We start from the raw sequence: 25,954 nt of genomic DNA on the forward strand, positions 1-25,954 counted from the left end.
TGATCTAGATGAGGGGGTGGAGGGACTTCTCATCAAGTTTGCAGATGACACCAAATTGGGAGGACTGGCAAATACTCCGGAAGATAGAGACAGAGTTCAACGAGATCTGAACACAATGGAAAAATGGGCAAATTAGAACAAGATGCAATTTAATAAAGATAAGTGTAAAGTTCTGCATCTGGGTCAGAAAAATGAAAAGCATGCCTACTGGATGGGGGATACGCTTCTAGGTAGCACTGTGTGTGAACGAGACCTTGGGGTACTTGTGGATTGTAAACTAAACATGAGCAGGCAGTGTGATGCAGTGGTAAAAAAGGCAAATGCCATTTTGGGCTGTATCAACAGGGGCATCACATCAAAATCACAAGATGTCATAGTCCCATTGTATACGGCACTGGTCAGACCACACCTGGAGTACTGTGTGCAGTTCTGGAGGCCTCACTTCAAGAAGGACGTAGTTAAAATTGAAAGGGTACAGAGGAGAGCGATGAAGATGATCTGGGGCCAAGGGACCAAGCCCTATGAAGATAGGTTGAGGGACTTGGGAATGTTCAGCCTGGAGAAAAGGAGGTTGAGAACGACCATTGAATCACTTACCGTGAATGGTCCTTCTCCTTGAAGTCAGGAGGACGCCTCGGTGGGTGTTTCCCGCCACTTTAACTGGGAGGCAGGACTAATTTTCAACTTCCTGTCCTGCGTGGTGGGAGGCACCCTGCTCCAGTCTGGATGACAAGCCTCTCCAAATAAACAATTCTTTAAACATTTATTTATTTATTTATTTATTTTATTTATCATACTTCATGTCAATACTATAAAATACTATCATACTTCATGTCAATACATGTCAATACTATAAAAAAAACTATACTGACTTTTGGTCTCTCCCCTAATATGAGTAAACTAATTTGAATACATAGAAAAAGATATTTATTTCTTTATATTTTAATAAATTTGAGAATCATGTGGTTCAGGTAGAAGCAAGTGGAGGGACGATGCGTCCTCCTGACTTCAAGGAGAAGGACCATTCACGGTAAGTGATTCAATGGTCGTTCTCCCTTGACATTCAGGAGGACGCCTCGCTGGGACTTAACAAGCAGTCCCCAGTAAAACAGGGTGGGTGCTTCCGAGAACCTAAGGAACCACATGTTGAAGCACACTTTTGCCAAAAGCTGTGTCCACAGCATCTAAGGTGTGCAACTTGTAGTGCCTTATAAAGGTGGATATATTTGACCAGGTTGCTGCCCTACAAATTTGAACAGACGAGACTCCCCTGAACATTGCTGCATTTGTAGCAGAGCTTCTAACTGAGTGCGCAGTTATGCCCTGAGGAATAGGAAATCCCTGGATTCTGTAAGCCTCTATGATGCATGTTTTTAGCGTTCTACCGATTGATGCCTTAGACATCCTTTGACCTAGTCTAGGTGGAGCAATATTGATAAATAAAGAATCAGACACCCTGAACTTTTCAGTGCGAATAAGATAAGCCTTCAGGGCACGTCTAACATCTAAATTGTGCCAGAGGCGCTCTTTCTGATCGGCTGGATCAGGGTAAAAATTTGGTAGAATGATCTCTTGGGAAATATGGAATTGAGAGTCAATTTTGGGTTTAAATGTTGAATCTGTCTTCAAAATAACACTGTCCTTAAGGAAGTGACAAAATTCTTTCTTTACTGAGAGAGCTCCTAATTCAGAAACTCTCCTTGCTGAGGTTACAGCAACTAAGAATAAAAGTTTCATTCTGAGGAATTTTAAGTCAATTGACTGAACAGGTTCAAACGGAACCTTGGTTAGGGCTGTTAGTACCAAATTTAGTCTCCATGAAGGAAAACGATGAACCACTGGGGGTTCTTTGTTCGCCACTCCCTTTAGAAATCTAACAATGTGTGGATGTTTTGAGAGTATAGCCCCTTCAACAGAGGGTATGGCCGAGGCTAGTGCTGCCACCTGGCGTCTGAGGGTGGCTGATCTAAGACCTTGGATTTTACCCTCCTGTAGGAAATCTAAAATACTGGCCATGGAAGGCTTGAGAAAATCCCTTTTCTTCCTCTTGGCCCACCTCACGAAGGCCTTCCATGAACAAGAGTAAATTCTGTTAGTGGAACTCCTCCTGGAGTCCAGGATTGTTTCTGTGACTCCTGAAGTATAACCTAAGTGGGTGAGCTGTTTCCTCTCAACTTCCATGCGGTCAAAGACCACCACTCCGGTTTCGGATGGAAGACTGGACCTTGCTGGAGAAGATCTCTGGAAATTGGGAGAGTGAAGGGGGGATACACTGCCATCCTCACTATTTCTGAGAACCATGGGCGTCTTGGCCAATTGGGGGCTATTAGAATGATCTCGTTTTTTGAGAATTCTATTTTTCTTAGGAGCCGTGGCAGAAGTGGAACTGGAGGGAAAGCATAAAGCCGACCCTTCGGCCACTGGGATGTTAGGGCATCTGAGAATTCCGCCCTTGGGTGGTGGAATCTGGTGCAAAACCTGGTGGTCTGTGCATTGGTGCTGGATGCAAATAAGTCCAATATTGGCTTGCCTAGTCTCTCGGTTACTAGTTGAAATACCTCTCTTTTCAGCATCCATTCTGCATCTGACACTATCTGACGGCTTAAGAAGTCTGCTTGTATGTTTAATACACCTCTCACATGTTCTGCTCTGAGAGAGGCTAGGTGACTTTCTGCCCATGTGAATATTTTTTGAGCTTCCCTTTGAAGTCTGGGTGATTTGGAACCTCCCTGATGATTCAGGTAAGCCTTTGTTGCCACATTGTCTGTCCTTATCAGAATGTGGCACTGATGGATCTGATCTGCAAAGTGTCTGAGTGCCAATCAAACTGCTCTCAGTTCTAACCAATTGATTGGCTGTCTGGACTCCTCTATGGACCACTGTCCCTGTATATTTTGGTTGTTCCAAACTGCTCCCCAGCCTAGAAGACTGGCATCTGTAAAAACTTGTTCCTCCCTCAAGATTAAATATGTTCGACCCTGGCTCAGATTTTTGGGGAGTGTCCACCAACGTAAGGCCCTTTTGGTGTCTAGAGGAACCTTCACTGACATGTCCACTTTTTTGGTTATCCTGAATTGGTAGGGTCTGAGAAGCATCTGTAGGGGCCTGGCATGGAACCTCCCCCATTGTACTGCTTCCATATTGGAAATGAGCAGACCCATCAGACTCGCCAACTGAAGTAGGTTGGTGTGTCTTGCCTGGATGACTGCGATGGTCATCTGTTTTGTCTTGGTCATTTTTTGGGGGGTCATAAACATTTTGTTTTGTCGAGAATCTATGATGACTCCTAAGTGTTCCAATCTTTGTGTTGGAGTTAAAGAACTTTTGGCAAAATTTACTAAAAAGCCAAAGTTTTGAAGATTGGTTATGACTTTGTTCGTATGCAGTTCCGCTAAATGTATAGAGGGCGCCCGAAGGAGGAGGTCGTCCAAATAAGGATGAATTAATATGCCCTCCATCCTTAAACCTGTTAGGGCATTCACTAGGATTTTTGTGAAGACCCTGGGTGCAGATGAGAGTCCGAAAGGGAGAGCCCTGTACTGATAGTGTACTCCCTGCACACAGAATCTGAGGAATCTTCTGTGGGGTGGAAATATTGGTATGTGTAGGTAGGCCTCCTGGAGGTCCAGTGAAGTTAGGAACTCTCCTTGTCGCAACGCTTCCGCTATGGATCTCAGGGTCTCCATGCGGAAATGACGGAGTTTTATGAATTTGTTTAAGAACTTGAGGTCCAAGATGGCCCTCCAGTCTCCTGTGCGTTTTGGAACTGTAAAAAATATCGAGTAGATTCCTTGTCCCTGCTCTGAGTGAGAAACCGGTTCTATGGCTCTGATGGCTAAAAGGTGTTTTATTGCCATTAGAGTCCTCAGCCTCTTGGCTGGGTCTTTTAACCTGGGGGAAGGCAGAAATCTTTCTGGAGGAATATGGTGCAGTTCCAATTTGTATCCGTTTGTGACTGTATCTTTTGCCCATTCGTCTATGTGAGGAAGTTGCCAAGCCTGGGCAAATTCTTGCAACCTCCCCCCTACTGGGATGGACTCTGAGTCACGCTTTAGGGGGTTTTCGGTCATTCTCTGACCTGTCATTCCTGTTAGAAGGCTTGTTTGATCTAAAGCCTCCTCTGCGCCCTGAGGGACGAAAATTGTTGTTATTACTCCAATTTCCCCTCCTATAACTTGATCGGTATCTGGAAAGGGTGTGTTGGGATCTAAATGAGGAATTTTCCTTACATACTCTTTTGGGCATAGCTTTTTTCTTATCCTTAGTTTCAATAAGAATATTGTCAAGATGATCCCCAAACAATTTTTCACCTACAAAGGGGTATGCTGTTACGTATGCCTTTGATTGGTAGTCTGCCGGCCATGCTTTTAGCCAAAGCAAACGTCTAGCCACTGTGTTGGAGGCTAAGGATCTTGCTGCAAACACTATTGCATCCAAGGTAGCATCTGCAGAAAAGGACACTGCTTTTAGAAGTCTGGACACGCCTTCCACTACTCTCTTATCCTTTTCAGGAATTAACTCCAACAGTTTTCTACACCAGGCAATCCCTGCCCTGTTCATGATAGATGCGGCTGAAGAGGCCTTGATTGCCATGGCCACTGCCTCATGAGTACGTCGCAGGGCAGTTTCTGCCTTTTTGTCCATAGCGTCTCTAAGGAAACCCTCTCCATCCTCAGAGACGAGACCGCCAGATTGAAGAGCTGCAATGGGAGCATCTATCAGTGGAATTTGTAGGATGGATTCTCCATAGTAAGGCATAGTATAAAGCTTCTTTATAAATGAAGGTACTTGTTTGTTTACTAGGGGTCTTTGCCATTCAGCTCTGATCTTTTTTTCAAAAACCTCTGGAAGAGGAAAATTATCTTGAGAGGGACACAATTTGGGAAAATATTCTCCCTTGCCCTTTGGCCCACAATACCTCTTTCTTGTGTGCAATTGCTCATCCTCGGGTATGGCTTCATTCAGAGCCAAGGCCCCGAGGGCCTTTGTCAGCATATAGTGAGTGTCCTCACTCTTGAAAAATCGCTCAGATTGAGCTGACACATTAATAGGTTCAATCTCTTCTTCATCTGAGAGAAAAGCTATGTCGTCCTTGGACCTGAGAGATTCTAAATCCTCCTCAGAAGAAGAGTCATATCTGTTTGGACTGACCCTCACTCTCTTTTGAGCAGCCTTAGTGGGCCAGTTTTGGCTACCCTCCCTATGGTGCCTGAGGGGACTTCTGGAATTTCTCTTTCTCTCATGCTCCTCAATTTGCTCCCTCATAGCAGCCTTTAACATGTTAAAAAATTCTGGAGGAAGGGAACCTAGAGAACTCCCTGCTGCATGATCTGGGGAGGGTAGGGAGGGGTTACTTATCTGCTTCGATGAAGAGACTGCCCCTCAAAATGGCTGCCGTCAGGAACAGTTGGGGAAGATGGCTGCTCCTGGGCTGCTGTAATAGCCGGGTTCGCACCACACGGCTTTTTAGCGGGCAGCGCCTTCGAGCGCTCGTTGTCACTCACGGCCCCGGCGGCAACGGCAGCCCGAAACGGACCGCTGCCGGCCGCGCCCGCAGAGGAGGATGGCATCATGGGGGCCGGAGGATCGTCGTCTGAGGAGAAGCCCTCAGAATGAGCTCGCTTCGCAGCCATAGGATTGCTGCGATCCAAACGTTTTCAATGTAAAAAACGGAGTCTTCTTTAGGCGACTGCCTAAAAAGTGCGTACTAAAAACTTCCAGCAGGAAAAAACAACTTTTAAAGGCTTTAAACCTTAAGAGCTATGGCTCTGTTAAGGGGGGCGCCTTAAGGGCATGAGCCCAACTGTAAAAGAATTTAAACTGTAACTGTTCTAACCTTAAGAAAAAAAGCAATTCTAACACTCTAAACACTTTAGTACTATGAACTACTGACTTATGAACTATGATTTAATTTGAATTAATGATCAATTTTAACACTATGCATTAATAATTGGGGAGAGACCAGTCAGACCTGCTACTCCCAGAATAGGCAGGAAGACGACTGGAGCAGGGTGCCTCCCACCACGCAGGACAGGAAGTTGAAAATTAGTCCTGCCTCCCAGTTAGAGTGGCGGGAAACACCCACCGAGGCGTCCTCCTGAATGTCAAGGGAGAAGGGACATGATAGCCCTCTTTAAGTATTTGAAAGGTTGTCACTTGGAGGAGGGCAGGATGCTGTTTCTGCTGGCTGCAGAGGAGAGGACATGCAGTAATGGGTTTAAACTTCAAGTACAACGATATAGGCTAGATATCAGGAAAAAGTTTTTCACAGTCAGAGTAGTTCAGCAGTGGAATAGGCTGCCTAAGGAGGTGGTGAGCTCCCCCTCACTGGTAGTCTTCAAGCAAAGGTTGGATACACACTTTTCTTGGATGCTTTAGGATGCTTAGGGCTGATCCTGTGTTGAGCAGGGGGTTGGACTAGATGGCCTGTATGGCCCCTTCCAACTCTGAATCTAATTTCATGTATTCTAGACAAGCAGATGAGGGCAGGGGCATGGCTGCTCTGTGAGCAGCAGAAACCTAATGCCACAACATTACTTTTGATACAAACCCGGGAAGCGATATCTCAGCACTGACACAATGCCCTAGGATTCACCCAAAACTCCATGGTGGCCACCGAGTTTCGGGTGGAGCCTAGATCATCACACCAACAGGTGATGTCACTTCTGAGTTCACACTAGAAGGCATGCTGGTGTCAACGTGCCATTCAGTGTGACTCCACCACCATATCCCCCGGGGGTCACCAGCACTGGACTGGCAACTTGATTTCCTGAGGAAATATAACAAAATATGCATTTGCAATAAAGGTTCATGAGAAGAATGGCGCAGGTAAGAGAACAGATGGGGTAGGAGGAATTTTAATTTTAGAAGCAGCTTCCAGAGCTGAACACTGCTGGATACATCACAGGTCTGTACACAACTATGTCCAAGGAGTGCCCCTCAAAGACGCTGAAATTCCTGGTTTATACTTTTGATGCATCCGATGAGCACAGATTTCCTTCTAGTCTTCATAATCCAAAAGCAGCATCATTGAACAGCTTTGCTCTTAATCCCAAGGGCCTTTCCCATGCGCTTTCATCTATTGCTCCCCATGAAGGGTGTTGAAACTAGTAGGTTTAAACTTCAAGTACAACGATATAGGCTAGATATCAGGAAAAAGATTTTCACCGTCAGAGTAGTTCAGCAGTGGAATAGGCTGCCTAAGGAGGTGGTGAGCTCCCCTCACTGGCAGTCTTCAAGCAAAGGTTGGATGCACACTTTTCTTGGATGCTTTAGGATGCTTAGGGCTGATCCTGTGTTGAGCAGGGGGTTGGACTAGATGGCCTGTATGGCCCCTTCCAACTCTATGATTCTATGATTCTATGACTTGTGGCAAAATTTATTGTCTGTTTTGACCCTGAGACCAGCCACAGCTACAGCTGTCTCAACCAACCTAAAAGGGAACTGTCGGGTTGCCTGAGAAGAAATATTGTGCTACCCTCTTGATATTATATGAAAAATTGGCCTTCAACAGCCTCTGATCAATGCCACCAGAAATTTAAAGTGTAATTTTAAATCATGTATTCACAGGATTTTTAGAACAGAGTTAAAATTGAGCAGCATACAACCTTAGGATAAAAAAGATGAAGTCATTTTTCAACCCACTTTGTTTCCTGTAGCTGCTCCTGTATCTTTCTTACCCACCTGGAGTGCCCCAGACAGAAACTCCATCTTGATCACTGAAACATGCTGGCAAAGCAGCTGCACACAGAGACACTGGGAAATCTCAAAGCTTGGCCTTCATGTTATTGGAAAGAGAAACGTTTCAATGAAAAAAAGGGGGCAGGGGGATCATGACCCAGCATGTTTCCACGAGGGTCAGAGTAGTTCAGCAGTGGAATAGGCTGCCTAAGGAGGTGGTGAGCTCCCCCTCACTGGCAGTCTTCAAGCAAAGGTTGGATACACACTTTCCTTGGATGCTTTAGGATGCTTTGGGCTGATCCTGTATTGAGCAGGGGGTTGGACTAGATGACCTGCGTGACCCCTTCCAACTCTATGGTTCTATGATTCTATGATTATCCCAGAGCTTAAAATAACCCCCCTCCCCCCAAAAAAAGTATAACTTAGCTGAAGCCTTCCTATTTTCTCTTCTGGCCTTCCACATCTCTACATAGCAAAAAGACAGGGCACACACCCTCATGGGGATATATAATATCATAGACAGGTTCTTTTGCACAAAGTGAGGTCACAAAGGCAGAAACTCCACAGAGGAGGGAGCAACTGGAAATTACTTTGTGGCAGGCTTTGCAATCTCCAAAGCTACAAAATCTACATCTACAACCCAAATAAAATTGGGCAGGAAATATGGATTTTTTAAAATGAAACACTTCTAGTTTAGCAGCTACAAACAAACAGCCAAGAAAACCCTAGACCCTGGTGGCTTCCCCTTTCTCCACACGGGCAATGAGGAACAGTCCCCATGGACCACCCCAGAGATGAAGTCATGTTAGCCTATAGCAACCACAGAAACTGGAGTCTTGTTTCATTTTGTACCGGGGTGGGGGGTTTCCATGTCACTTTTACATTCTGCTGCAAGATAAATAACTACCACATCCCTCCCCCCCCCCCCCCGAAACACTGAGAGAGTTGAAGAATGGCTTAAGGTCCTGTTTTTGAAGAATGGCTTAAGGTAGGAATTTCTATTTCAGTTGGCTAAACACAGTATTTTCCAATCAACCCTTTGTGGCTGGGGATACGGAGACCACAAAATAATCGGGACAGAAGAATGTCACCCGGCCATGTTCATGTTTCTCCACAGAAACTGAATCCACATCAACTGCCGGCATTCATCTATAAGAACAGTGCCTGGACCCAGGAGGGGCCGAAGGATTTGCAGAGCCCTAGCAGAGCGTAACTGTGGCAGGAGGGGGGATAAAGGCCCCAACAGTGGAAAGGGGCGTCCACTCTGGGGGCTCTTAAAGAGGAAAAAGAAGGGAGGAGAAAGGCCACAGCCCGGATCCGTGGAGGGGGCAGGGGGGAGAAACGTCTCGTGGGGCCCTTGGAAGCCTGGGGCCTGAAGCCTGGGGCCTGAAGCATGGGGCCTGAAGCCTGGGGCCTGTCGTGGCAGCTCGGTCTTATGACTCAGCCTGTTTAGCAGTGGAAGCTGGTAGAGCACTCTTTTCACTCTTGCTGCTCACACAGTTCTTTTAATGGACACACCACCCCCATCTCTCCAGCACATGGTCAACAGTTCTAAATTCGCTCCCCAGAGATACTCCCTTTAAACAATCAATACTTAAAAAGATATCTTCTGTGCAATCAAGAAGTGAAAATCCAAGTCTGTTATGCCAGTACTAATGTTAGCTTCAGGCATCATTCGACTGTGTGTAGCATCATTTCACACAGGAAAATTTGCCATTTCCGTTTAAGAGGCCACTCCTAGGCATACAATCCAAGTCACATGAAAATACTCGACAGTTCTGAATGCTAAGCCACTGTTTCTATCCCTGCTTCTCCAAGACTTACATCAACTAGTAGACATCAATCTGCCTTAGCCCATAACACAAAAGCACCACCTTCTGCTACTGTTCCATGCCTGACTTCAAAGAATCCATCAAAATTATTTAGACAGAAGGAATTACCTGGGGAAGGAAGAATAGCAGGATATATAAGTGTCACAGCCTTAGGCCATGAGCCAAACCATCTTGGGGAGAAAACAATACCTGGATCACTTTGTCTCGTAATCAAGGGGTGGAATTATAGTGCTTTCATATGCCTACGGGGAGTGGTGGGAAATAATAATAATAATAATAATAATAATAATAATAATAATAATAATAATAATAATAATAATAATAATAATAATAATAATAATAATAATAATTGTAAGCCCAATTGTAAGCCCAGAGGACTTTTGAAGCATACTTAGGATGGCACACTGAGACAGCAGAGCTGGTAAAAGGATACATCTTGCCTTATAAATATTTTGGAGAGCTGAAGGGTTTCTTTGGCCATTTTTTCTTCCATCAAAGAAAATGCCCTACAAATTTAAGAGAGTCAGAAAGTGTGATTTCCAGCCTGCCTGCCACAGAAGGTTGATGCTTCCTCAAAAAAATCATCTGTTCTTTAAAAGGTCGTGCTTCAGGACAATAGCTCAAGATAAATGTGAAATCTTGACACATTATTCCTCTTGTTTCCTTGAAAAACAACCATTCCTATGAACTGCAAAAGGCTATTTTAAGCAACCTTGACAGGCAGAGATTGAGAGAATGCCAGTTCTGAGGCAATTCATTTAGCTAGCAGTTCTCAAGGTACCAGGGAGGCCTCCCAGAAGAGGCACTGGAAGTTCTTGCAAACTTTCTTGATGCATCACCAAGATGCGTGCTTGTGTCTGTGATTGTTTGCATTGCAACAAGACATGGCAGAACTTCCAGGCTCCTTCAGCGGCTGCAATATTAAATCTGAGAGGACAACAAGGAAGAAAAAGAAAAGTGGTCCTGACTTCCTCTGGGTAAACAAACTTGTCCTGAGGTCCCTCAGGGTCCCACAAGCTCTTTGTATTTCTAGACCTGGAATGAGAGTAGAAGTACTCCCAGGGGAGCTGCCCCTTTTTGTTTTGTGCTTCGGCGGCTCAGCCACACACGCTCATCACTTAACAACGATGCCATCCAAGGCGCTTTTGTGAGCCACGAACGACAGGCAAAACGGGCACATTAAATGCAGACAGCTGTATCCTGTGCTTCTTCCCCACTGCTGGGAGAGCGGCTCTGCTGGCAAAGGGAGGCTTCTGCTGATTCCGCCACTGCTTTTTATGAGGATTCCCCGAACCTGTTGGGGCAGGGGCAGCATCTTGGGGTGTGAGGACTGCCCACAGAAGGAGAAGCTCCATTCCATTACACCAGGGGTAGTCAAACTGCGGCCCTCCAGCTGTCCATGGACTACAATTCCCATGAGCCCCTGCCAGCATTGGGGTCACTGTAGGTAGGCAGGTAGTTACAAGTTCCTACATTGTGCAGGAGGTTGGACAAGATGACCCTGGAGGTCCCTTCCAAGTCTATGGGGCTTTCCGCACCGGGATCCTTGTAGCAAATTGTTTGCTGAACGAAAAATCGCCATTTAAAATAGTGGAATTCGTCATTATGCATACCTGACTTTGTAGTGGAATCCAGTTGTGTTTCCATCGTTTCCCACAAGCTTCCGGTCTCAGCAAAAATCGCTAGAAAGGAAGTGCTATTGCCGAGCTCGTCCCGCCCCTGGCCGTCAAGCAGCCAATGGGCGGCCGTTAGCATGCTTCCAAACAGCCCCTTTCCCTTTAAGAAAGGTTTAAAAAAAAAAAAACGCACCCATTGCAACGAATGTGTGTTGATTCGTTGCAACGGAGAGATCCATCCAGCTGGCAGGTGTGTTTGAGCTGTCGTTTCATCGTTGCCACGCTCCCCCCGAGTGAAACCCCCCCCCCATGGGCCCGATTTTCGGCCGAAAACAGTGTAAAAAATAAAGGGAAAATACATCAGCAAACGGGCTTCTCTGTTGTTTGTGCTTAGTGACTGTAAAGAGCTTTGGGGAGGGACTGCAGCCGGGGAAGCCTCACTGGGTAAACGAAGGCTTGCCGGTGATTTGATCTCCACTTGCTCGGAGAAAAAAAAATGGCGATCGCTTCGCCGGAAGATCAGAGGAGAGAGCCAGGGGGAGGGACTTTGTAGAAACCACAACAATGGTAACGCACAGAACTTTCCCGCTAGTGTTGCAGATTGGTTGCAGGAGTGTAGCGCTTTCCGGAGGGTGAATCCACTTTTGGGGATTTCCCTGAAAGCGCTACAAGGAAGCACTTTTTGCGGATCGGTTTCAGGTGTGTGGCAGATTGTCAACGACGTTGTGCATAACGGCAAATCAGTAGCGTTTTCAATTGGCAACCATTGTGCGATTTTGAAGGCGTGCGAAAAGCCCCTATGAATCGAAGTATTCATACTGGAGCATGTATGTTTAAAGAGCCTGTTTCTACAGTGAGAACATTAGAACAACTCCTTCCTATAGATCTAAGTGGGTAGCAGTGGCTGTCTGAAGAATCACAACAAAATCAGAGTCCCTTTGCACCTTTAAGACCAACCAAGATTTATTCAACTTGTGAGTTTTCGAGTGCATGAGGAAGAGTGCATGCCCACGAGAGCTCACATGCTGAACACATTTTTGGTCTTAAAGGCACAAAGGGACTCAAATGTTGTTGTTCCTCTGAGCCTGTGATACACACTGAGCACCTAGAAAGCCAGCTGCACCATATCATTGCAAAACCTGGCCTCATTCTGTAGGAGTCAGTAATCTGCCCATGTGCAACACAGACACACCTGTGGGTGTGATGATGAATCTTCCCAGGGAAAATAATTCTCTACGCCAGGGATTCCCAGCCCAGCCGGGGTTATGGGGAATCTGGGACTGCAGAAGAGCTCCCCGGGAGTTACACAGCCATTCCTCCTCAGGAGACGTCCCTGGAGCCACCACTTCCTCGTTTGCTCTGCAGACCTCGCCTCTTTCTGCACAATGGAAACAGTGAATGGCTCCCACATCTTCCTTTCATGCCCACTTCTCAGCAGGGACACACTTCTGGAGTTCCTCGAAACCTGAAAACTATTTCAGGGGTTCTTCCACAGTCAGGAGGGTGATCAGGGTTGCTCAAAGGTATAACTTTATCAAAGTGACTTAGGAATTCAGGAGAGATGTTTTCCCTACAACTTTAGCATCAAAATGAACCCAGGGCATCCACTGCCACTCAACCAAACTGCACTGAGAATGGGGATAACGGGGCCCTTAAATCAGGGGTAGTCAACCTGCTGGCAGGGGCTCATGGGAATTGTAGTCCACGAACATCTGGAGGACCACAGGTTGACTCCCCCTGCCTTAAATGATGAAATCTGCCTTAGCCAACTACAATATTAAGAGAATTCTGGTGTTTCATGCTGTACCAAGAAATTTAAGAAGTCAGTTTTAATTTCCATTAACATTCATGGAATAAAACAAACATTATTTGTGTACTTTTCCACATGTGGCAATCACCTGTTTTTTAAAAATCCTCAATCTCATTAAAAGCATCTCCCTAGGACTGCCTTGTGAGACAAGAGCCTGTCAAATCACTTGCAAGGGAAACTGCATTTTTGGGGAACCAAAACAGCCGGACTCAACGTGCACACAACACTCCCCAACACTATTACACAACCCAGTCTTCATCTAAGCCACTTCTCTAAGAAACTCCTAACTACTTTATGGGCTTCTTTTCAATGCAACAGCCATTATTCAGATTTAATTAGCATGATTCAGTGTTGAAACTTTATTATGGATGCTGTTAACAGTTTACATGTGGAAGGAGCCATCAGGTCACACCCCACTTATGGCAACCCTGTAGGATTTTCAAAGCAAGAAGAAGAAGAAGAAGAAAAGCTGGGTGTATTGTACCCCACTTTTTACGACCTGAAAGAGTCTCAGAGAGGCTTCCAATCACCTTCCCTTCCTCTGCCCACAACAGGCACCCTGTGAGGTGGGAGCTATTGAGAGAGCTTTCTCTGACTAGGGATGTGTGCTTTGGCCACCTCAGTGACCACCGAAGTCCGAGGCAGTGCACAGGAGGCCAGCGCCACAGCGCAGAAAGGAGGAGCAGCGGCGGAAGAACCGAGGTGGCTGAACCGAACCGAGCCAAAGCACATGTCCCTAGCTCTGACCGAGGACGGTGCCCGGCTGGCTGCATGTGGCAGAGCAGAGGCCGTTGCTCTCACCCGCCATCTTCTTGAACATTTCACCACAGCTAAGTACGTGCTAAGGGGGCCCAGACATCTCAGCACCCATTCAAGGGAGCATCACATCAAGGCTTTCCATTGGACTGCTGGTGGCAGGTACATTCCTACCCTTAAGAAACTGAAGTAAGGGAAGAAAATGGCCTTCATAGGCTTTGGACTTCCTCCATGTTTCTAAGGCTAGCCTTAAGGGAAACTCCTAGACCATGAGCTCTATTCAGCTTGCAGGTATGGGAGTGGTCTCTTGACAAAGCTCTCCCATCCCTGTGAGCTGAAGGCCAGTGTTATATGAATAGAGAGCATGCTACAACTTTGAGTTGGATATATAGAAAAAAGGCGTGATTGTCAGCAATATAGAATAGGAAAAATATTGGAATATTGGAAACTTGCAAGGATAAATTTCACAATTATAAGAGGAAACAACCACTGATGAAACTTCAACATTGAAAATGGCACAAATCAAGAGTGTATTTTGGTTGCTTCATTAACCATTAAAATGTATTTTATTTTAACAGTCCGTTAAAACCCCATTAAAACCCATCCGGACATACATTAATACAGACTCCTAAAAAACAACTCCTGAAACAGTTACAAACCATGATGGTCACTAACCTGCTCAGCCCCTCCGAAATCTAATGCAGGAGTGGGAAGAGGGAGCACAGTTCCCGTTGAGAGTGCTACGCCCTTAATGCTCTTCAATCCCAGGTTTTGTTTATTTTGATAGGCTGCTTATTCTAGAATAGATTTTGTTCATCTTTAAAGCACCATTGAACTCCTGTTTTATTTTTCTGGTAGCAGCTCAGCCAATTATTCCTAAGCACTTGCAAAATTCAACGGCACTACACAATCACTGTGGGCTGAAATCACTTTTGTCAGTGCGGCACAGGGATGCAAATGCTAGCATTCCTCTCTTTTTAAAACAAAAGAAAGAACTGCTCAAAGCAAGTGCACGTGGTAAGAAGCACCCTGTTTCTTAACAGAACTTCCCCCCCCCCCCCCAGTTAGTAACCTTTGTCCCTGGGAATAACAAGAACTTCTAGCAAAGTGGCAGGAATTACCATCTCCCACAAGGCAGCTGTCTAGCCTTCAGAGCCGACAGCTTTTCCCATGCTGTGGGGGGAAACTCTCTCACGCTACCACCCACCACCACCACCACCAAGCAGAAGATGCAGATTTCTTTCACCCTTCAGTCAGGCAGAACAAAAGAAGAGCCCTGCTGGAACAAACCAGACGTTCTCCCTTCCTCAGAGGGATGGAGTGACCATCAAGGTTTTCCCTCTTGTAAAACATCCTGCCATTAGAATCAGAGACTAAACTTTGAACAGACCAAGGTATCTGCAAGGAGCCTTGGCAGCTTGCCTGAGGGAGGGGGAAGTCCCTGGGAGCTGGGCTGGCCCGGACAGGGAAGACACCCCCCCCCCCCAATCAAGTTCTAAAAGATGAGACAAGACTGCAGTGATGAGCAGGCCATGCCTTGATTGGATAAATATTTATCTAACTTTGTATAGATTAATTATATAATGACTTAACTTGGCTGTGTAATTCGGACTGTATAAAAATCTGTACCCAGTGTGTCTTGGTGTGGACACTGGATTTTAGACATGATACAGTGCCACCCCTTTTGAATGCTGCAGCTATTAAAATGGTATTTTGAAAGAATTCTCCAGCATTGTGGATAATTTGGACCTCTCCCTACAATGAGTTAAAATGAACCTGAAGTCTTTAATGGTGGCTGTATCAAGAGGAGAAGCACCCTTCACGGTTAAGTGTTTAATGTTTGTTCTCCCTCTGAGGCGGAGGACATCGTAGTGCAACTTCCCATGGCAATAACCTATTTTCAGGGTGGGTCGTTGCTATCTGCCTCTGTGATGTCCTGGAGAACTCTTCTGCTGGCATCCGCTGATCTCTAGACTCCGAATTGACAACACTAGACTATGGCAGTTGACTATGTCACCGCCTGCATCCTTCCTCCACTGCGTCATGCTTGGCAAAGACAGCATCAGTTGCCGCACTTGAGGAAGTTGTTGTTTTGAAGCCGATGGGCTTTCAGACAGCTACTGATAACAGATCTGGACCTTTAATTCCCCAAGTTCAGTGAGGAAATGAAAATGAGTGAGGATCATCAATTTTACTGATATGCACTGTGCTGAGTAAATATGCCCTCGGAACTCTAACATCTAGTATTGTTTGTCAGAGTCTCTGTTTTGGATTCAAGCAGAAGGAAGGCAAGTTAATCTCTTGAGACTTTGGAAATATAGAACGACCACTGGTCTACATACCGAGAGGGGTCCTTCTCCTCAAGGGTCAGGAGGACAGCTGGAACGGGTGTTTCCCATCTCTCTTTGAGGGAGGCAGGTCATTTGCATATTTTGCCTTCCGGTGGGAAACGCCCCTTCTTCTCCAGTCGAAACTTCCGGAGCGTCATTCCGTCCATCTGCGGACCTCTAATCAACACCTTCTTAATCTGAAAGGCAATCTGCATTACCCTGAACACAACCCCTAGTCAGGAAGGCAACAAATCACATATGCCCTAAACTTAGCTAGTCTGCATAAGCAAGTATACTCATTTAAATTTCCAACTGAACAATAACTGTGAGGCGAAGTGATGGACCACCCTATGGGTGGGACCAGATGTCCTCCTGACCCTTGAGGAGAAGGACCCCTCTCGGTATGTAGACCAGTGGTCGTTCTCCCTCCGGGTCAGGAGGACAGCTGGAACGGGACTTACAAGAGCAGTCCCTAACCCAGGGAGGGTCCAACATGGTCCATCACGTGCGACAGAACTCTACGCCCGAAGGCCGACTGTTCCGCCTCACGTTCCTGAATCTTGTAATGCCTGACAAATGTGGAAGGAGTAGCCCACGTAGCTGCCCTGCACACCTCTTCTACCGAGGCGTTTCTAGCGAAGGCCGCCGACGTTGCAGCGCTGCGCAACGAATGCGCTGTGATACCCTGTGGGATCTCCTCCCCTGCAGCCCTATAAGCCTCTACGATGCAGGCCCTGACCTGCCTGCTGATGGCTGCCTTAGTCAAGGGTTCTCCCACCTTGGACCCTGAAAGGAAAATGAACAATGAATCCGACTTTCGGATATTGGCCGTTCTTCTAACGTAAATCCTGAGGACACGTCTGACATCTAATTTGTGCCACTCCCTCTCCTGGTCAGAAGCCGGACGAGGGAAAAAGGTGGGTAAACTGATTTCTTGGGAAACATGAAACCGGGAATCTATCTTGGGCCGGAATGAAGGGTTTACCCTGAGGACCACCCTGGATTTGCGGAACCTGCATAACTCCTTGTCAATAGATAGGGCCCCCAGCTCTGAAACCCTCCTGGCCGACGTAACAGCTACTAGGAAAATGGTTTTCATTCCTAACCACTTCAATGAGATGTCCCTAATGGGCTCAAACGGTTCCTTCGTCAATGCTGACAAGACCAGCCCCAACCGCCAGGTAGGGAACAAGTGTCTCGGCGGCGGCTCAAGGCTAGCGGCTCCCTTCAGAAACCGCACAATATGGGGATGCCTAGACAATGGGGCACCCTCCTGCAGACCTAGAACTGTGGACAGGGCTGCCACCTGCCTGCGCAGCGTTCCAGAACGAAGCCCTGTCGCCCTGCCATCCTGTAAAAACTGCAAAATGTTACTGATTTTTGGTCTGGATGGCAGCACCGCCCGCCTTCTACACCATCTGACGAAGGCCTTCCAAGAACAATTGTACATCCTGGTGGTGGAGTCGCGTCTGGAGGCCAAAATAGTGTCCATCACCTCAGCGCTGTAGCCCCTGGAGTTCAACGCTGCCCGCTCAGTCGCCACGCGGTCAAGTTCCACCATCCCGGACGGGGATGAAAACAAGGACCCTGAGCTAACAGGTCCGGCGTGACTGGGATTGACAGATGCGGACGGACTGCTAGTTGTACCACTGTCGAGAACCACCATCTTCTGGGCCACCACGGTGCCACGAGGATGACTTCTGCGCGGAGCTCCCGGACTCTTCGAAGGAATCTTGGTAGCATCGGAAGGGGCAGGAACGCATACAACAGGCCCTTGGGCCACTCTGCTGTCATCGCGTCTGTCAGTTCCGCCTCTGGGTGCCAATACCTGCTGCAGAACCTCTCCACTTGTCGATTCTGCGCTGTCGCAAACAAGTCCATGACTGGCGACCCGAACTGTACCTTGATAAGATGGAAAGCCTCTCTGCTGAGAGACCACTCCGCCTCCTGGATCTTCTGACGGCTCAGCCAATCCGCCTGCGTATTTACCAGGCCCTGGATATGTTCCGCTCGGATCGATGCCAAGTGAGCCTCCGCCCACTGCATCAGCAATTCGGCTTCTCTTTGTAGTCTTCCTGATCTGGAACCTCCCTGGTGGTTTACATACGCCTTCGTTGCTACATTGTCTGTGCGCACTAATACATGAGTGCCCTGTAGACTCTCGCTGAAATGTCTCAGCGCCAACCGAACCGCTCGAAGCTCCAGCACGTTGATCTGCTGCTTGCTCTCTGTCTGGGACCAAGTACCCTGCGCCGGGGTGCCATTGTACGTGGCCCCCCAGCCGAGTAGACTTGCGTCTGTGAACACCTGCTGCAACTGTCCATGGAGGAAAACCTTCCCTTTGTTTAGATGGGACTTTACCGTCCACCATCTGAGTCTGAGCTTGACCTGTTGATCTAGCGTCACAGGTACGTCCTTTTTCTTCGATATCCTCTCCTGAAACGGTCGGAGCGCTCTTTGGAGAGGTCTGGCCCGAGCTCTGCCCCACCGGACGGCGTCTGCGTTGGAAATCAATACTCCTAGTACCTTTGCCAATTGCAGCAACGACGACCGTCTGGCCTGGATCACCTGAGCCACTAACTGAATGGTTTTCCGTATCTTGCTCTGAGGAAGGAACAGGGTCTATCTCCACCCCCAGATGCTCCAGTCTCTGTGTAGGTATCAGTGAACTTTTCTCCCTGTTGACTACGAACCCAAAGCGTTCTAAGACCGCGATCGCTCTGCACGTGAACTGGCTCGCTAGCTCGAGCGACGGAGCCCGTATCAACAGGTCGTCCAATTACGGGTGAATGTGTATTCCCTCCTGTCTCAGGATGGCTACCATATTTACCACTAGCTTCGTGAATACCCGGGGAGCGGTGGACAGCCCAAACGGGAGCGCCCTGTACTGATAATGCCGCCCCCCTGCGTAAAAACGCAAGAACCTTCTGTGTTCTGCCGCTATAGGAACGTGCAGATAAGCTTCCCTGAGATCTAGGGATGTCAGAAACTCCCCTCTCTGCAAGGCCTCTGCTATGGACTTTAACGTTTCCATCCGGAACTTTTTTAACGGAATAAACATGTTCACGAACTTTAGATTGAGGATGGCCCTCCAATCCCCTGTCCTTTTGGGCACTGTGAACAGGAGTGAGTAAACTCCCTGACCCTGTTCGCCTAGCGGCACTGGCTCTATTGCCCTGATGGCTAGTAAGTGAGCTATGGCCTGAACCATGCGTTCCCTCTTTACTGGGTCCTTGGAAATGGGGGAAGGAAAGAACCTGTCCGGAGGAACGCGGCTGAACTCTATGCTGTAACCCCGTTGCACCAACTCTTGGGACCAGCTGTCTATTCTGGCGTCCCTCCACTCCTGTGCGAACTCCGCCAGCCTTCCCCCCACTGGCATACTTTGAGCGTCACGCCTGAGATCCTTTGTCGCCCTCTGAGCGATCTGATCTCTGCTGTCTGAACCGGCTGGTTCTACTGCTGAAGGCCCCCCTGCGGAAGGACTGCCTTGACTGACCCCAGGACCCCCTTCTGCCTTCCGGTCTAAACCTGGGACCTGACCCTTGACTCCGGAAGGCCGATGGAAAGGGCTTCCCATCCCTGCGTATACGTCTAGGGAAAGCCTTCTTCTTGTCCCTGGTCTCAACCAATACTCGATCTAGCGAGTCCCCAATCAATTTATCTCCCTGGAATGGGTAAGCTACCACTTGGGTCTTAGAGTGCGAATCTGCCTGCCAGGCCTTGAGCCATAAGAGCCTCCTGGCCACGGCTGTCGATGCCATAGCTCGTGCTGCAAAAACCACGATGTCTAAAGATGCATCTGCACTAAAAGCGGAAGCTTTGAGAATCCTGCTGGTCCCTTCCTGTAGTCGCCCCTCTGACTCTGGGATAAGGGAAGACAGCTTCTTGCACCAGGCCATGGATGCTCTGGCCACCACCGAGGCTGTTGTGGCTGCCCTAATGGCCATGGCCATTGCCTCGTGTGCCTTGCGCAAGGCAGTCTCTGACTTGCGATCCATCACGTCCTTCAGGAAGCCTTCCCCGTCTTCAGACACCAGACCGGACGACTGGAGCGCTGCCATTGGACCATCTATGACTGGCACCTGTAGAAATGACTCAGCATAATCAGGTAAGGTGTACATCTTTCTGATGAATGCCGGAAATTGCTTTGTCACCAGCGGTTTTTCCCATTCAGCCCTAATCTTTCGTTCAAAAGACTCTGGCATCGGAAAGTTTTTTAAAGTTGTCTCTGGCTTGGGAAAAAATTCACCACTGCCCCACGGGCCGTAGTATTTCCTAGCCTGTTTTGCCGGTGGCTCCTCAGAGCCTGACTGTTTTAATTCCAGAATAGAAATGGATTTATTCAGCAAGAACTGAAAATCCTCTGCATTGAAAAAACGTTCAGCCAGGTGAGGTACCTGAATTGGCTCCACCTCCTCCTCATCTGTAATAAATTCACCTTCTTCCCTCTCCCTGAGCTCCAATTCCTCCTCCGAGGAAAGGGATTGCTGAGAGCAATGAGGCCTCTTCTGTGCTGCCTTCGTTGGCCAGCTAGCCCTGGGGCGTTGCTCGCTGGGAGACCTCCTATGGGCAGAGCTCCTGGACGCTCTGGACTCCGGGGAAGAGGATCGGGACCTGGAACATGAGGGCCTGGACATATTTGGCAACAGCTGTTGACATACTTTGGCAATCTCTGTCTGCACAGTATCTTTAATCATGGACAATAATTCAGCAGGTAAAGAAATCTGGCCAGAACTGGCCTCAACATTACCCGAGTCCGGCCGGTCCCCGGTCTGCCTGGAAGAGGACTCCTCGTTGCCTGCTTGCCTCCCGGCCGAGGTGCTAGGCACGACTGGATCAGGCCCCTTCTCCTTCGCCGCTGATTTAGACGGCTTGGGGGGGCGACGGGCTCGATTCTTGGCCTTGGCAGCCCTGGAGCGCTGTCCTTGCTCCGCTGCCACCTTACTAGCTGGATCAGGCCCGCCCGTTTCTGTCTCCTTACCCCCGGTATCACCAAGGGGCTCCTGGAGACCGGTGTCCTCCTCGGAGGAAAAGGCGCCTTCTCGGCGCTCTGCCGCCATTTCGCGGCGCCTCTTCAAAATGGCCGCCGGAGCACGCGGCAAGCACGCAGTCGCCGCCGCGGAGCTCTCTCCTGCTGCCCGATCCGGCGCAGCCGATAAGGGAGAGCTCTAGCCTGCCGCGAAGAGCCTCGACGCAGCGGCTTTCTGTAGCCGAAAAACGAAGCCCACGGCGCCGCTTGCGAATTCTTCTTTAAATATTTTTTTCTATCTTCTCCTTGCTAGACTAGCTGCTCGGGACCTGTAAGGTCACGTCTGCTCCCTCGCGAGGCAGGAAGAAGACTGGAGAAGAAGGGGTGTTTCCCACCGGAAGGCAAAATATGCAAATGACCTGCCTCCCTCAAAGAGAGATGGGAAACACCCGTTCCAGCTGTCCTCCTGACCCGGAGGGAGAACTGACCATAGTTCAGAAGGCTTGATCTGTTCTTAATTCTACTTTATCCTTATGGAACGTACATAGCTCAGATTTCATGGATTCAGACCTGAACATGTCTCTCAGAGGGAAAGTTCAGCAGAGAAGAGTTGGAAGCACAAGGAAAAGGTAGTAAGATAAGATTCTAGGTAAATTTAAGAAAAGGTTGAAAAAATAAGTCTAATAGTAAAGGAGTAGGACATCCTACTGAGGCAAACAGGTCGAGACTTGGAAGTCTGAACCTTTGCGCTGTCAGGAGGCACGTTTCCTTCTTTAGCTGCCACTCTGACTCCACAAGTCAGCTTGGCTGCTGTATTTGGGATTTGTTTTACTTCTAATCCTCCTTCCTTAAGGGGACTCAAGATGGGTCTGGCAGAGAGACTCAAATCAATCAACCAAATGGGACCACTCGCACACAAACAGGATGGAGGTTGTAGAACCAACGGGAGCAAAGCATAAACGTGCCTAGGAACAGGACTAATAAAAATCAGAGGACCTTAAAAAATGTAATCCATCTTTTCACAGGATTCTTGAGTGGCTTGCTTCAGATCAATCAACCATAATTCCACTGAGCTATCACCACAGGGAAAGGACCAGCTGGCAGTGGAGCTAAAAACAATATTCTTCCCCTCCATCGTGTATCCGCCACCTCCTTACAGTTCTGCATTCAACACAGTGCAAAAGGGAAGGACTACTCTGGCTTTCAGGGTCCTACTACTAACGAAAGTGTAACAGTTCCCAATAGGGTTGGGCACTTTGGTGTCCGAAGGGGCCGTTTGCGCCCGAAGCAGCCAGTGCCACTGCCCACACCTCCCCTTCCCCCCCCCCACGGCATTGGCTGCTTCGGGCACCCAACCCTAGTTCCCAGTAGGCAAAGTAAACATTTCCAATCCTCCTTTCACAAGCGTGGTTTGAGGAGAGCACACAGCTGCCTGCAATTCTACTCCTTGTTTGTTTAAACCAGGGGTAGTCAAACTGCGCCCCTCCAGATGTCCGTGGACTACAATTCCCAGGAGCCCCTGCCAGCGAATGCGTCCAACCAACAGCGTTCAAAGTGCCATGTGGACGTCCCCAAAGCACAACTGGGATCAGGAAGCAAGAGAGGTCTATCTGCAGACAAGAACAAATAGGAAGTGTCTACACCGATTAGAAGACCTTAAAACAGGGGTAGTCAAACTGCGGCCCTCCAGATGTCCATGGACTACAATTCCCAGGAGCCCCCTGCCAGCATTCGCTGACAGGGGGCTCCTGGGAATTGTAGTCCATGGACATCTGGAGGGCCGCAGTTTGACTACCCCTGCCTTAAAATGTCCTAATGTCCATATTTTGCTTTAAGAACATTTGGCAGGATACAGCCCACTATTTTAAGTCACCTATGCTTTAAATAAACAAATAAAAGCAGGATCCACCGGTAGGAGACACAGCCATGCACACAATCGCTCAGAACCAGCTCACTGCGATCCATGTCTTGCTTTGGAGTAGGACTCTCACCCGCAGACTGCCGTTCCTCTTGATGGGCTCCCACTGCCAGTTTCCCTAGAAACAACATCAAGTAATCTTCCTACGCCAAACCTGAAAACCTCCAGCCAGCGACTGCATGGGAAACCCAACCAACGCAGGAGGAGAGGGGCTTCGAATCCCCCTTCATCAGCTCCTACAAAACAGGATCAGCTCTGCCACCGCGAAGGCAGAACACTGATCACATCCTAAATCAGAAGGCAACATGGAAAGCTGCTTTTAATAAGACGAAAGCTCTCTTAACCCTTTTCAAAGCAACAGGCTCATCCCTTCAGTTGCATGACGAATCAAGGCCTACCAAGACATGGCTTCATAATGCAGCCAAGACTGCAAACCCCCCCCCCCCCCCGTATTCTGCATGCTCACATTGTGGGAAGGGATGTCCCATCAAATTCCACACAGCCACTTGCTTTCTTGGATTAATCAGATACTCCCTTTAGGGTCTATCACACCCCAAATGCTTCACACAGCAGGAAGGGCAGTGGGAGAGGGGATCTCTTATTTCCTAATGATGATGAAAGAGAAGGAAAATTAAATGGCCTGATATGCATTAACTAGAGGCACATGGTCTTGTTTCCTGAAGATCACACCACAGACTCTGTCCATAGGGGCGTTCAAGGACCCCATACCTGAAATGGTAACAGGAAACCTCAAGAGGGTTCAGTGATAGACTAATTAGAGTACACAATACTCATCAGCTTCACTTGCACATCTTCACTTGCCAACTTGCAGGATTGGTAGACTGAGAACTCCATGTCTGTTTCTATGCATGCAAACATGTTTACACAAAACCATGCCATGAACACAAAGGTTCTTCTTCAGATGGCAGCCACAGAATGAAGCAGGAAAGATGACTCTTGTACTCCCACAGTCTCTGTAAGTCACTTTGTGTTGACTCTTATCCACCCATATTGAGAGCCAGCTTGGTGTCGTGGTTAGACTTCTAATCTGGCAAGCCGGGTTTGATTCCCTGCTCCTCCTCCACATGCAGCCAGCTGGGTGACCTTGGGCCAGTCACAGCACTGAGAAAGCTGTTCTGACCGAGCAGTGATCTCAGGGCTCTCTCAGCCTCCCCTCCCTCATAGGGTGTCTGTTGTGGGGAGAGGGAAGGGAAGGCGACTAGAAGCCGCTCTGAGCCTCCTTCAGGTAGAGAAAAGCGGCATCTAAGAACCGACTCTCCTTCTTTTCTGACAGAGTGCTGCCAGCTCCAAAATTCTTCTAGCAGAGGTTACTGCTATTAGAAACACGGCCTTGAGATGCTTCCATTACGGGCTCAAATGGCCGCTGCATCCTACCTGTCAGGTAGGACTCTGTTCGACGTCCACACTGGGAATCCTTGCACTGATGGGTGCTCTAGCTGGGCCGCTCCTTCCACAACACGAATGGTGTGAGGGTCTTTTGGAATTGGTCTCCCTTTGACGTTACGGAGGGCCGACGGCAGGGCTGCAACTTGACAACGTGGTGCGGCTACTAGGGTTGGGTGCTTTGGTGCATGGGGGGAGGGGTGGCACCGGTGGCGGCGCACAGCCCGGCGTCTGCATACAGGCGCAGAGCTCTGTGCCTGCGTGTGTGCGCCGACCGGCAGACTGGCCCCAGAGCCTCCCCACCCCCGCACGCCATGACACTGGCTGCTTTGGCCTGAATCGGCCACTTCAGACGCCGAAGCGCCCAACCCTCGGGGCTGACTTTAGCTTCGGAGCCAGGCCATCTTGCAGGAATTGAAGGGCTTCCCTCAGCCTCGGAGAAAGATGGTCCCCCTTCTTATACCTGCACCACCTCACAAAGGCCTTCCAGGTCATGTTGAAGACATCACGTCCGAATAGCTTCCATGCTGTAACTTTTCTTGGTCAAGTCTTCCAGCTCAATCTCCAGGCAGTCTGTTTTAACCAATCTGGATCAGGATGCCAAATTGGGCCTTGTGACAGCATTTCTGGTTGTGGCACTGGGTCTTTTCATGACATTCGTGCGAGGGTCAAGAACCAGGGTCAATGTGGCCACCGCGGTGCTATTAGAATCACCTCTGCTCTTAATTCTCTTATTTTTGCTTGAAGACGAGGTATGACCAGGAAAAGCAGGAAGGCATACAACTGGAATCTGGGCCAAGGTGCCATCAGGGCGTCCGTCTTTTGTTGTTTGTCTCCACAAGACCTTCTCCGGTGAGTCACCAAACAGCTTGGAACTGTGGAATGGATAAGCTGTGACGATCAACTTTGCTTTGGTATCTGCTTGCCAAAAACGTAACCACAAGGTCCTCCTAGCTGCTGCCATTGTGGTCATTGCTTTGGTATTGAAGACTGAAGTAGCTAGAGTTGCATCTGCTGTATAACATGCAACTTTTAACACCCTATTCATCCCTCGAGTATTGTCCCCTGCCCTGGGAACCTGGAGGTGCATTTGTGAAGGGGCATTCCCACCTACCCCAAGGTTTCCAGGTAACAGACCAAGATACAATACAATACAATACAATACAATATAATATGTATAAGAGCCAGCTAATTTCAAAATGCAGCGTAATTTCTTCAGGCATATGTTGAATAATGTAACATGAGTACAGCACCAATATTTTATGCTGGCAAAGAGGCAGGCATGAGTGCCCAAGTAACGTTAATAAGCAGAACTATGCCAAATATAATTATTCAGTACTTAGACACTAAAGACTAAAAAGGAACAAAGAATCTTTAAACACAATGAGAAAGACTGACACCTTAAACTTAAGGCACAATTATTGGAAAGTAAATTCCTTTTATATCTTTGACACTTTAACAAGTACATGTGCTTTCATTCTGAGGTACAATTAGGCAAAAAAAACCCATCAAAACCAGTGTATCAGTCAGCTGTCCTAGATAAATGCTAAAAGGTTTAAAAACAAAATAAATTTTGGATGAAAAGTCTGATCCAACACCTCAACCAAATCCCACCCCATTTCAGTTAGGACTCCCA

The 25,954-nt window shown here is 48.1% G+C and overlaps 1 protein-coding gene across 5 annotated transcripts in view; it reads right to left on the minus strand.

Moving 5' to 3' along the window:
• HYCC2 (hyccin PI4KA lipid kinase complex subunit 2) overlaps nt 1-25,954 on the minus strand; it is a 79,458-nt gene that overhangs the window by 34,937 nt on the left and 18,567 nt on the right. The window contains exon 1 of one of the 5 annotated variants that reach the window (XM_077319134.1): nt 21,135-21,139. The exons of the other annotated variants lie outside the window; for them this stretch is intronic. The gene's annotated coding sequence lies outside the window, so the exon portion shown is untranslated. Of the gene's footprint in view, nt 1-21,134; nt 21,140-25,954 lie in introns of those variants that run through there. 5 annotated transcript variants of the gene reach the window in all.

Source organism: Paroedura picta, chromosome 2, assembly GCF_049243985.1.
Source record: "Paroedura picta isolate Pp20150507F chromosome 2, Ppicta_v3.0, whole genome shotgun sequence".
Lineage (NCBI taxonomy): Eukaryota > Metazoa > Chordata > Lepidosauria > Squamata > Gekkonidae > Paroedura > Paroedura picta.